This window comes from Bombina bombina, chromosome 8 (genome assembly GCF_027579735.1).
Source record: "Bombina bombina isolate aBomBom1 chromosome 8, aBomBom1.pri, whole genome shotgun sequence".
NCBI lineage: Eukaryota > Metazoa > Chordata > Amphibia > Anura > Bombinatoridae > Bombina > Bombina bombina.
The window spans coordinates 306785952-306800104 of record NC_069506.1 but is presented as its reverse complement, the minus strand read 5'-3'; positions in this window follow the sequence as shown (position 1 = coordinate 306800104).

The window sequence follows — 14153 nt, the reverse complement described above, 5'->3', positions numbered from 1 at the left end:
AAATTGTGAGCTTTTCAGTTCCTGTTAGAAGTGGAAGTATAGAACACTGTTACATTCCACACAGCCATTGGCTGCACACTCTAGTGACTTATTTATAACTGTCTCTAATTGGCCACAGCAGAGAAGGTAACCTAAGTTACAACATGGCAGCTCCCATTGATTTATAGACACTAAAACTTTACACTTAATTTGTCACTATTTAAACAACTAATTAAACTTTAAAAAATACATCTACATGTTATTCTCAGACTAATCTTTTCTTTAAATGCATCATTCTATCTAGCATTTATCTAGTGTTTAATGTCCCTTTAAAGACAGGATTACTCCTTTGGAATTCCCATCAAACTCCCACGAAATACAGATATATTTGTTATGTTTGTAATCTACTTTGTTAATAAATAAAACTTCTTGTTAAACCTAAAGTAGCTGTGGGGATACATGTAGATACAATGATTTATTTATTTGAATTTTATTACATAATGCAATAATATGTACTTTAAAGGGACATGGAACCCATTTTTTTTTTCTTTCGTGATTCAAAATGAGCATGTGAGTTTAAACAACTTTCCAATTTACTTCTATTATTTCATTCCTTCTCTTATTATCCTTTTCTGAAAGGTTTATCTAGGCAAGCTCCGGAGATGTAGAGAACCTAGGTTCTAGCTGCTTATTGGTGGCTGCGTATATATTCTGATTGTCATTGGCTCACCCACGTGTTCACTTAGAAACCAGTAGTGCATTGCTGCTCCTTCAACAAATGATACCAAGAGAATGATGCACATTTGATAAAAGAAGTAAACTGGATAGTTGTTTAAAATTGTATCTTTTACCTAAATCATGAAATACATTTTTGGGTTTCATGTCCCTTTAAGTATTGTCGTGAATTTTTAAAAAATTGTTTTTTTTCTTTTCACATGTATTTCTTCTTTTATTTTAGGAAGAAGATTTCATGTTCGAGATATTAATATATCATAGAAGACAGTAGCCACGACTTTCTAGTTTTACATAAGTGCATTGTTTTACAGTGCAATGTTAAAAAATGCACTTATGTAAAAATAATCAGCAAATTCTATTTGTTAATTGGTTTTTAAATCTCAAGATTTTGCCAGCCACTTCAATAACAAAAATTGACTCCATCAGATATGAAATCAGCTCTCAACATACTACCAATCTCCCATCCCTTCAAAAGTTCACAATCATCCAAAACCCAAATAGCCATAAATTTAGCTCTTTTGCCCCTGTTACCAAGGAAGAAGTTTCTGCCCTTATACTGTCCTCCCACCTCACTACCTGTCCCCTCGACCCCTTCCCCTCACAGCTACTACCCTTCCTATCTTCTACCCTTACCCCTATACTCACACACATCTTCAACATCTCCATCAGCACCGGTATATTTCCCTCATCTTTAAAACATGCACTGGTCACACCTACCCTCAAAAAACCTTCTCTCTATCCAACTTCCCCATCCAACTACCGTCCTATTTCTCTACACAACTAAGATTTTAATCCACTCTCTCATCCTTTCCCACATCGACTATTGAAACTCCATCCTCTCTGGTCTCCCTAGCTGCCACCAAGCTCCTTTACAATCCATTATGAATGCCTCTGCCAGGCTCATCTTCCTTACACGTCACTCTTCATCTGCTGCACCTCTCTGCCAATCCCTTCACTGGTTTCCTCTTGCCTCCAGGATTAAACACAAAATCCTCACTCCGACATATAAAGCCCTCAACTGATTGCTCCCCCCTACATTTCAGACCTTGTCTCCAGATACTCTCCCTCCCGTCCCCTTCACTCTGCTCATGATCTCCTCCTCTCCTCCTCTCTTGTTACTTCCTCACATTCCCATTTCCAGGACTTCTCCAGACTGGCTCCCATCTTGTCCCCCTGCCTCGCTCCACAAGACTCTCCCCTAGTTCTAACAGCTTCAAGAGCTACATAAGACATTCAATAGCAAATTTTTTATTAGTGACACTGGATGTAAATGTATCACCCTTAAGAATGAGAGCACACGTTTGACAATTTCTACTGCCACACTTAAAGTTTCCCTTATGTGTTAGCCATCTAGAATCTGGCTCTAGGGTATTGTTCTTGACCATACTGGGGGAGAGCGATTGACCTAAAGTTCTTGGGTTTTTTTGGGACATATTTGCAATTTTCCAATGCAAGATTTTAATATTTCATCCCCCAAAAGGAGGTGCATATATTTTCTTAAAATTTTGACAATTGAGTCGTATTGTGTGGTGTATTCTGTTGTGAAAACTACAGAATCTGTGAAATTATTATTGTTAGACTTTTTATTGGATTTTTGCTTGGATGCACTTTTGAAGGTTTTTATTTGTTGGCAACATTTGATTAATGTGTCTCTTTTGTATCCTCTTTGGACCAATCTATTTTTAAAGGGACACTGAACCCAAATTTTTTCTTTCGTAATTCAGATAGATCATGCAATTTTAAACAACTTTCTAATTTACTCCTATTATCAATTTTTCTTCATTCTCTTGCTTTCTTTATTTGAAGAAGAAGGCATCTAAGCATTTTTTTGGTTCAGGACCATGGAAAGCACTTGTTTATTGGTAGGTGAATTTACCCACCAATCAGCAAGAAAAACACAGTGTGTTCACCAAAAATGGGATGACATCTAAACTTACATTCTTGCATTTCAAATAAAGATACCAAGAGAATAAAAATAATTTGATAAAAAGAGTAAATGAGAAAGTTGCTTAAAATTGCATGCTCTATCTGAATCACGATAGAAAATTTTAGGGTTCATTGTCCCTTTAAGTTCTATGGTACTCAAGTTCTATGGTACTCTAAGGCCTAGATTTGGAGTTTGGCGGTAGATGGGCTGTTAACGCTCCGCGGGCTTTTTTCTGGCCGCAGCATAAAATTAACTCTGGTATCGAGAGTTCAAATAAATGCTGCGTTAGGCTCCAAAAAAGGAGCGTAGAGCATTTTTACCGCAAATGCAACTCTCGATACCAGAGTTGCTTACGGACGCGGCCAGCCTCAAAAACGTGCTCGTGCACGATTCTCCCATAGGAAACAATGGGGCTGTTTGAGCTGTAAAAAAACCTAACACCTGCAAAAAAGCAGCGTTCAGCAGCGTTCAGCTGCAGACGTAGGAAACTCTTCCTACGTCTGCACCTAACACTCTAACATGTACCCCGAGTCTAAACACCCCTAACCTTACACTTATTAACCCCTAATCTGCTGCCCCCGCTATCGCTGATCCCTGCATATTATTTTTAACCCCTAATCTTCCGCTCCGTACACCGCCGCAACCTAAGTTATCCCTATGTACCCCTAATCTGCTGCCCCTAACACCGCCGACCCCTATATTATATTTATTAACCCCTAATCTGCCCCCCTCAACGTCGCCGACACCTAACTTCAATTATTAACCCCTAATCTGACGACCGGAGCTCATCGCTACTATAATAAATGGATTAACCCCTAAAGCTAAGTCTAACCCTAACACTAACACCCCCCTAAGTTAAATATAATTTACATTTAACGAAATTAATTAACTCTTATTAAATAAATTATTCCTATTTAAAGCTAAATACTTACCTGTAAAATAAACCCTAATATAGCTACAATATAAATTATAATTATATTATAGCTATTTTAGGATTAATATTTATTTTACAGGCAACTTTGTATTTATTTTAACCAGGTACAATAGCTATTAAATAGTTAAGAACTATTTAATAGTTACCTAGTTAAAATAATAACAAAATTACCTGTAAAATAAGTCCTAACCTAAGTTATAATTAAACCTAACACTACCCTATCAATAAATTAATTAAATAAAATACCTACAATTACCTACAATTAACCTAACACTACACTATCAATAAATAAATTAAATACAATTGCTACAAATAACTACAATTACATAAACTAACTAAAGTACAAAAAATAAAAAAGAACTAAGTTACAAAAAATAAAAAAATATTTACAAACATAAGAAAAATATTACAACAATTTTAAACTAATTACACCTACTCTAAGCCCCCTAATAAAATAACAAAGACCCCCAAAATAAAAAATTCCCTACCCTATTCTAAATTAATAAATGTAAAAGCTCTTTTACCTTACCAGCCCTGAACAGGGCCCTTTGCGGGGCATGCCCCAAGAAAATCAGCTCTTTTGCCTGTAAAAAAAAACATACAATACCCCCCCCAACATTACAACCCACCACCCACATACCCCTAATCTAACCCAAACCCCCCTTAAATAAACACTAAGCCCCTGAAGATCTTCCTACCTTGTCTTCACCATCCAGGTATCACCGATCCGTCCTGGCATCCGGTGCTGAAGAGGTCCAGAAGAGGCTCCAAAGTCTTCCTCCTATCCGGCAAGAAGAGGGCATCTGGACCGGCAAACATCTTCTCCAAGCGGCATCTTTGATCTTCTTCCATCCGGTGCGGAGCGGGTCCATCTTGAATCAGCCGATCAGCCAATCAGATTGAGCTCGCATTCTATTGTATTGGCTGTTCCGATCAGCCAATAGAATGCGAGCTCAATCTGATTGGCTGATTGGATCAGCCAATCGGATTGAACTTGATTCTGATTGGCTGATTCCATCAGCCAATCAGAATATTCCTACCTTAATTCCGATTGGCTGATAGAATCCTATCAGCCAATCGGAATTCGAGGGACGCCATCTTGGATGACGTCCCTTAAAGGAACCGTCATTCGTCGGGAGACACAGAAAGAAGAGGATGGATCTGCGTCGGCTGATTCAAGATGGACCCGCTCCGCACCGGATGGAAGAAGATCGAAGATGCCGCTTGGAGAAGATGTTTGCCGGTCCGGATGTCCTCTTCTTGCCGGATAGGAGGAAGACTTTGGAGCCTCTTCTGGACCTCTTCAGCACCGGATGCCAGGACGGATCGGTGATACCTGGATGGTGAAGACAAGGTAGGAAGATCTTCAGGGGCTTAGTGTTAGGTTTATTTAAGGGGGGTTTGGGTTAGATTAGGGGTATGTGGGTGGTGGGTTGTAATGTTGGGGGGGGGGTATTGTATGGTTTTTTTTACAGGCAAAAGAGCTGAACTTCTTGGGGCATGCCCCGCAAAGGGCCCTGTTCAGGGCTGGTAAGGTAAAAGAGCTTTTAACTCTATTAATTTAGAATAGGGTAGGGCATTTTTTTATTTTGGGGGTCTTTGTTATTTTATTAGGGGGCTTAGAGTAGGTGTAATTAGTTTAAAATTGTTGTAATATTTTTCTTATGTTTGTAAATATTTTTTTATTTTTTGTAACTTAGTTCTTTTTTATTTTTTGTACTTTAGTTAGTTTATGTAATTGTAGTTATTTGTAGCAATTGTATTTAATTTATTTATTGATAGTGTAGTGTTAGGTTAATTGTAGGTAATTGTAGGTATTTTATTTAATTAATTTATTGATAGGGTAGTGTTAGGTTTAATTATAACTTAGGCTAGGATTTATTTTACAGGTAATTTTGTTATTATTTTAACTAGGTAACTATTAAATAGTTCTTAACTATTTAATAGCTATTGTACCTGGTTAAAATAATTACCAAGTTGCCTGTAAAATAAATATTAATCCTAAAATAGCTACAATATAATTATAATTTATATTGTAGCTATATTAGGGTTTATTTTACAGGTAAGTATTTAGCTTTAAATAGGAATAATTTATTTAATAAGAGTTAATGAATTTCGCTAGATTAAAATTATATTTAAGTTAGGGGGGTGTTAGTGTTAGGGTTAGACTTAGCTTTAGGGGTTAATCCATTTATTATAGTAGCGGTGAGCTCCGGTCGTCAGATTAGGGGTTAATAATTGAAGTTAGGTGTCGGCGATGTTAGGGAGGGCAGATTAGGGGTTAATACTATTGATGATAGGGTTAGTGAGGCGGATTAGGGGTTAATAACTTTATTATAGTAGCGCTCAGGTCCGCTCGGCAGATTAGGGGTTAATAAGTGTAGGCAGGTGTTGGCGACGTTGTGGGGGGCAGGTTAGGGGTTAATAAATATAATACAGGGGTCGGCGGGGTTAGGGGCAGCAGATTAGGGGTACATAAGTATAACGTAGGTGGCGGTCGGCAGATTAGGGGTTAAACATTTTTAATCGAGTGGCGGCGATGTGGGGGGACCTCGGTTTAGGGGTACATAGGTAGTTTATGGGTGTTAGTGTACTTTAGGGTACAGTAGTTAAGAGCTTTATGAACCGGCGTTAGCCCAGAAAGCTCTTAACTCCTGCTATTTTCCGGCGGCTGGAGTTTTGTCGTTAGAGCTCTAATGCTCACTTCAGAAACAACTCTAAATACCGGCGTTAGAAAGGTCCCATTGAAAAGATAGGATACGCAATTGACGTAAGGGGATCTGCGGTATGGAAAAGTCGCGGCTGAAAAGTGAGCGTTAGACCCTATTTTGAGTGACTCCAAATACCGGCGGTAGCCTAAAACCAGCGTTAGGAGCCTCTAACGCTGGTTTTCACGGCTACCGCCGAACTCTAAATCTAGCCGTATGTTATGTACTGTATAGTGCTTTGACACACAACAGTGCCCTAAATACAATCCATATAAATAAGTTTCATTTACGTATATACAGGTTAAATGTTGAGCTCTGTATTCCTTAACTTGTAGAACACTGCACAATTTAAGTGTGACCTTAGGGCATATAGATATTCCTTATTTATTTGCACGTTCAATACTAAGCGTATACAATTCATAGTGAGGTGAGAGGTCTATCTATAGGAGTCTTGCTGTTTGGGCATTTCTAAACCAGCTGATTTAGGTTACTGCTGTAATAAATAAATCGCATATCCTGCACATACCTGCCTGGTGCGAGCTTTAGTGTTAAGCCTCCTCTCTAAGTATTACACTCCTTTGTAGGTTGCCGAAAATCTTATAATAAAAGTATATGATATGTAACTTTTTAATTAATCAATAGCAACCGATATATAGTTGGTTGTGAGTCATTGGTTACACTGTAACTTAACGTTTGAATACACGGTAACTCCTGTGGTTTCATTTATATACACATGGTCCATTTTGGATATTAGGCTGTACAAATAATGGCAGAGATATACCTCTAATCTGTGGAGCAACCAATATTCTAATTGTGACCCACGGGCACACCAACAAGTAATTTGTATATATAAGTGCAAACTACACGTAACTTACAAGGTATCAATACCTAGCCATACTACTACTGTTGCAATACTCTATCACAGAGTACATACGGGTACAATTTATTTTAGTATCCATATAATAGTCAGTGAGGTATACAATATATGAGTACACACTTCGACTGAATAGTGGCCCCTAATAGGTTTGGCCCCATTTTGCAGGGATGTTAGCCCACAGAAGATTACAAATATACCTTTACCATTAAGATTTACCACAAATCCTCTTTAGGTGGGAGTTACTATCCACCATGATATCAATTCAGGATAAGAATTTGTAACTATCCACCCTTTTCACTACATTAGTTTGAAAACCACTTTTACTTGCTGCAACTGTTTTTATTGTGTGTAACCCTTTTTAAATAAAACTAATAAAGTTGATATAATTTAAAACCTATATACACTAAGCCCATACGATGAGGGTAGAGTGCTTTTCCGGTTAGTATCCTGTCCAGCTCTCTTGCTGTAATTGTTCTTGTATATGTTTCTCTCTGATACTCAGCACCTATACACAATTACATAGTATAACTATATATTAGATTATATTCCATACAATTAAATTTAGTGTTCCCTCAAAGTAAAAAGAGTGGTGCCCTTGTTCATCTCTCAAATTAAGAATAAAGAATACCCAGTAGAACAGTAAGTAACACCTACACTTGGGCAGTGATAGGTAGCAAGTGAGTTACTTACATAGGCGCAGGGTTTGTGCCACAGGAGATCTGACCGGCTTCAGAACAGGGAAAGCGTGCGGTGATGACGTCACTGCCGCATCGAGAGGAGTCAAATCCGGCCACCCCCTGCACATTTGCGGCCAATCAGAGGTGACGGATGAGTTAATGAGCAGCGGTCTTAAGACCGCTGCTTCTTAACTCTTGTTTCCCGCGATCTGGAAACATCGGGGGTAGATTGCAGCATCTGCTGGTTGATAAATCTACCCCTATGTTTCACATAGGGCCTGGTATTCTCAACCTCACCAGCATTGAGACAAATCACACAAAACCTTTGGGATCTTTTTTTAGACCCATTGTATTGTAATGTAGGAGATAAAGATCACTATACACTATACAATTACACAGATTTTATGTAATAATATTTATAACATGCATCTCTATGACAGTACGTTTTAACTTAAATATCCCATTAAACTGACATTCTAATGAAACATGACACCCTCTAACTCATTAGACCATGCTACGTTTGCATTACCAACCATAAGTAGTTATCTGTAAAAGTATTTCACAGATGCGCATGACAAGACTTAGGGGTAGATTTATCATTTAGTCCGCCTTGCATCACTAAATTCTGTCGGCATTTAACATTGCACAAGTAGCTCTGGTGAACTGCTTGTGCAATGCCACCCCCTGCAGATTTGGGGCTAATCGGCCGCTAGCAGGGGGTGTCAATCAATATGATCGTATATGACTGGGCGGATTGCTGTCTGCCCCCTCAGAGGCGGCAGACGAGTTAAGGAGCAGCGGTCTTAAGATCCTGTTTCTGGCGAGCCTGAGGGCTCACGTAGAAACAGCTTAATTAGGGGCAACACAGGCCTTAATAAATCAGCCCCTAAATGTAAATATGAATTAAACACCAATGTGTAATCTGAGTTACTCTAACCCATACATCTATATGAGGTCTATAAAACCATAAACTTATGTTTTGGAGCTCTGATTGGAGAGGACTTTACATTTTAAAGTGTTAATAATGAGGTAGGTTTTTGTGTTAGTTGGGGAACTTTGTAGAGAAACCTGGGAAGATAAATACAATGCTCACTGACGTTTTGGGGAGAGAAATGTAGGGTTAACAAAGGGTAGATAAAAAAAAGGATATTTAGACTGTGTTCATTTAACATCATTACACGATCATGCTGTTTTTACCTATTCTCTGTATCAGCAGGCCCCTGTCAGCTCACATTTGTAAATGTTCAATCCCAATATGAAAACCATAATTGATAGAAGCCTTTCCTTTGATATGAGGCCAGAATAAAACTCTGCATAGGAGCCGCACGTTCCAAACACTTCAATCTGACCTCACGATGTTCAACTTGCACTTAAAATACACCCTTATTAAAGTCAGCCATGCTGCTGTCTTTCCCTATAAACCACAGGGAGCGTTGAAAGTATAATTGTTAAAACTATGTAGGTCTAAAGTGTTATAGATAAACTTCACTTTCTCTTCCTAAAATGTCATTTTGTGCTGCGTGTTTAAATATTATTATTTATCTGTGGTGATAACTGGAACCTTGTTGGGTGGGCAAATCCTCACACAATCATAATTTTCTAAGGGTTAATGACATTTCTCAGGAAGAGCTGGCAGTCTGGGATCCTCATCAGCTAAGCTACCATAAAATATATACAAATCAAAGAACATAAAAGACTCTTTTGCCCTACCTGGCTCGGACACATATCTTAACTGTTATCCAGAAGATAGGCAGTGAAAGAGTCCTTAAAGGGACAGTCTACTTGAATATTTTTATGGTTTAAAAAAAGATGGATCCTTTTATCACCCATTCCCCAGTTTTGCACAACCAATACGTTTTTTTACCTCTGTGATTACCTTGTATCTAAGCCTCTGCAGACTGCCCCCTTATTTCAGTTCTTTTGACAGACTTGCATTTTAGCCAATCAGTGCTAATTCATAAATAAATCCACGGGAGTAAGCACAATGTTATATATATATATATGGCACACATGAACTAGCACTGTCTTGATGGGAAAAACTGTCAAAATGCACTGTGATAAGAGGCGACCTTCAACAGCTTAGAAATTAGCATATGAGCCTACCTAGGTTTATCTTTTAATAAAGGATATCAAGAGAACAAAGCACATTTGATGATAAAAGTTAATTGGAAAGTTGTTTAAAAATGCATGCCCTATCTGAATCATTAAAGTTTAATTTTGACTAGACTGTCCCTTTAATGTAATCTCCATGCGACTTTTAGAGGGACAGGTGACTCCTCATTCTAATATTTTATATATGTACATCTTTAATTAAAGGGACACTGAACCCACATTTTTTATTTTGTGATTCAGATAGAGCATGCAATTTTAAGCAACTTTCTAATTTACTCCTATTATCAATGTTTCTTCGTTCTCTTGCTGTCTTTATTTTAAAAATAAGGCATCTAAGCTTTTTTCTTGGTTCAGACCTCTGGACAGCAGTTTTTGATTGGTGGATGAATTTATCCACCAGTCAGCAAGGACAACCTAGGTTGTTCACCAAAAATGGGCCGGCATCTAAACTTACATTCTTGCATTTCAAATAAAGATACCAAAAGAATAAAGAAAATTTGATAATAGGATTAAATTAGAAAGTTGCTTAAAATTTCATGCTATATCTGAATCACGAAATACAATTTTTGGGTTCAGAGTCCCTTTAACCAAAGTGTGACATTAACTATTTTGTGAAAATTGTTATCAAACCATAAAATTATTGTGTTTATTAAAATATGAACTAAACATAAACATATATAACAAAACTGTGAGATATGCAGTGCAAGATAGGTGACTGAAGTTGTTGTCTTCTAATTCCTTTGACTCAATATAAACCTTTTTATTCTGTCCTTGCCAAACCTCAAACCACTTAAATAAAAATGTTTCTACTGTAGAACAGATTATATCTTTATTGTACAGAACCTTTGCCTGTAGCTCTAAATATAGTAATGCAAAATCACATAACCCGAAAGAAGTAAATGTTAAAAAATGAAATAATAACTGCAAAGTGTTTAATGTATATATATTGCAAATAGAGTTAGTCATGAAAATGTTTTGTGTGTGTATATATATATATATATATATATATATATATATATATATATATATATATATATATATATATATATATATATATATATATATATATATATACTATATATATATACACACACACATACAGGTATGTGTGATATGTCAAATTTTCTATGTGACATAAATTTAGAAAATAAAATTTGATAGCAAGATAACTTAAAAGTTGTGTTTAAATCTGGCATCCTTAAGGTTGGTTGTTCGATTCCCAGTTCAAGTGGTTTTTTTCACCTTATAAAAATGACACTAACCAACAGACATGTGCACAGCGGAAAAAATTGTTTCGGTTCGTTTCAGACCGATTCAGATTTTTTCGAATTTTGTTTTGGTTAGATTCAGATACATTCAAATGTATTCGTTTCGGCTTTATCGGATTCAAATAAATTTGGATCTATTCAGATGTTTTCGTCTTGGATTTGATTCGTAAATTCGGAAGTTTGGTATGTGTTATGTTGATTCAGATGGTTCCATGTTACACAAACGGAATTATTTCACTGTTCTATCTCACTAAATCTCACTAAATTTAATTTTTATACTGAAGTGTGATTATAAATTTTATTTTTATGCTGAACTGTGATTAGTCCATGGCTATTCGAATGTAACAAATAAATCCAAACTAATTTGGATTTATTCATTACAAATGCATTCAGATTAGTTTAGTTTCGTTGCTAGGGTAATTCAGAAATTCTAATCAATTTGTATTTCCGAATTTGGCAAATTTGGCCGAATTTCGATTTGGAACGAAACAAAAAGCACATGTCTATTAACCAACACAAAAGAAGAAGAGAGTATTTGCTTGGCTTTCCTGTTGATAAGAAGCAGCTAAGGAGAATTATATACGTCTATGCTACAGTGAACCTAAAATAAAATAGATCATATTCTAAAATGATATAGGTTTTGATTCCATTAGTGTTATGAAGTCCTTTATCTGATTCTCTACAGGCACATTTCCATATGCAAAGAAAAGACATGTACAATCAGTTTAGTACTAAACAAAATAAGCACTTTATAAATTGTTCAGAAAGTAGAACGCATCATTTCTAGTCGTGTACTTGTTACGAATGCACATTCATTAACAAAACACAGATATTCAAAGTGAGTTCACGAAATGAATAGCCAAACTAATGTAATGTACACAAAATGTAAAGAAAATGAATGAATAATAATTAATTTCCTTTAAATAGTTAAAATACTTACCTTTCGCATGCTCGAGAGCCGCGCTAAGCCTGTCTTCTTTACAGAACAATGGGGTAAACTAATAGGTGGCTTAGTGCGACGGCTCCCAGGAGCAGCAATAAGGGTGTAGTTCTTGCGGCCGGGCTAAGCCTCTCATTAATGCGCCACATGACTCTGTAAAGAATGATCAGGATAAGCGCGGCTTTCCAGCAAGCTAAAGGTAAGTATTTTACACTATAGGTGAACTATTTAAACAAGATGAATACCGAAAAGCACGGCTGCCGAATATTCAAAATACTAAATATATTTAAAAAACAGAATGAAAGATTCGACCAAACCAAAAATTTAGCATATACACATGTCTAATAATTATTCCTAAAGAGCAGTATTATAGTTACCTGTGTCAGTCTCTGGAGGAAAATATACTTGTACAGCGGCGCCAGGGAAGGTATCTGCTGCAGCAGAAAGTAACTGACTGACTGTTCTGAGCTATCAGGCCACACGTTGTGCTAATCCCAGGAGACAGAAATGGGTCGTGATCACCTGGCCTACTCTTGACATTTGGTTGAGATCAGTAAAAACTATCCCAAAACGTGTTCATTGTAAAAATTCACAAAGTAGCCTAACAAATTGTGTTTCATGTTTGAACTGCAAGGTTCTCAATAAAACACTGTATCTGACATTATTTCTAAAGAATGTTATTAGATAGCCAACAAACACTAGCAACTCACAGATGATTGTATGCAAGTCTCCACAACTGATAAGACTCTCTGCCAAATAAATTACCCCAGACAGAAATATGTTCCCCTTTTTTTCTGTGTGTTTGAGAATATAAGCAGAGAGGTGGCACTGAAAAGACTTGCAATGTTTTGATATACAAGAGGAATTTATGTTCTGCTGCAGTTTGCTAGTGATATTGATCTACTACCACATTCCTACATTTGGAGACGTCAATGTATATATCTAAAAAAAAAAATCTAGTTATGAAAAATTAGCAAAGAAAACTTAGAGGGAGAATACAATGTTAAAGGGAGATGGAAATTAAAATGAAACATTCATGTTTCAGATAGAGGCATCTACTTATCAAGCCGTCAACTTACTTGCATTCAACGGCACCAATACGCTCGCCTAAGATCGCCTAACATTGCTGCCGCGGACCTGAATACGTTCTCCAAAATTATAAAAAAAGCTGTCAAAAAGCTGCGCACCAAGTATGGGGCGATGAGCAGCGGACTGTTGTTAACTAACAGTCATCGATCTCGCTGCTCTTTGGCTTTTTCCCAGCTTTATTGGTACCCTGTCACTAAAAACCCACACTATACTATACTGTTTACCCCCTATACCGCCGCTCCCGGAGCCCACCGCAACTCTAATAAATGTATTAACCCCTAAACCGCCGGTCACAAACCCCGCCGCAACTAAATAAAGTGTTTAACCCCTAAACCGCTGCTCCTGCCTACATTATACTTATTAACCCCTAATCTGCCGCCCCCTACACCGCCGCCACCTACATTATACTTATTAACCCCTAATCTGCCGCCACCTACATTATACTTATTAACCCCTAATCTGCCGCCCCCTACACCGCCGCCACCTACATTATACTTATTAACCCCTAATCTGCCCCACCTAAACCGCCGCCACCTACATTATATTTATTAACCCCTAATCTGCCCCCCTAAACTGCCGCCACTGTAAAATAAAAATAAACCCTAAGATAGCTACAATGTAACTATTAGTTATATTGTAGCTAGCTTAGGGTTTATTTTATAGGTAAGTATTTAGTTTTAAATAGGAATAATTTATTTAATGATAGGAGTATTTATTTAGATTTATTTAAATTATATTTAAGTTAGGGGGTGTTAGGATTAGGGTTAGACTTAGGTTTAGGGGTTAATAAATTTAATATAGTGGCGGTGGTGTAGGGGGTGGCAGATTAGGGGTTAATAAGTATAATGTAGGTGGCGGCGGTGTAGGGGGGCAGATTAGGGGTTAATAACTTTATGTAGGTGGCAGC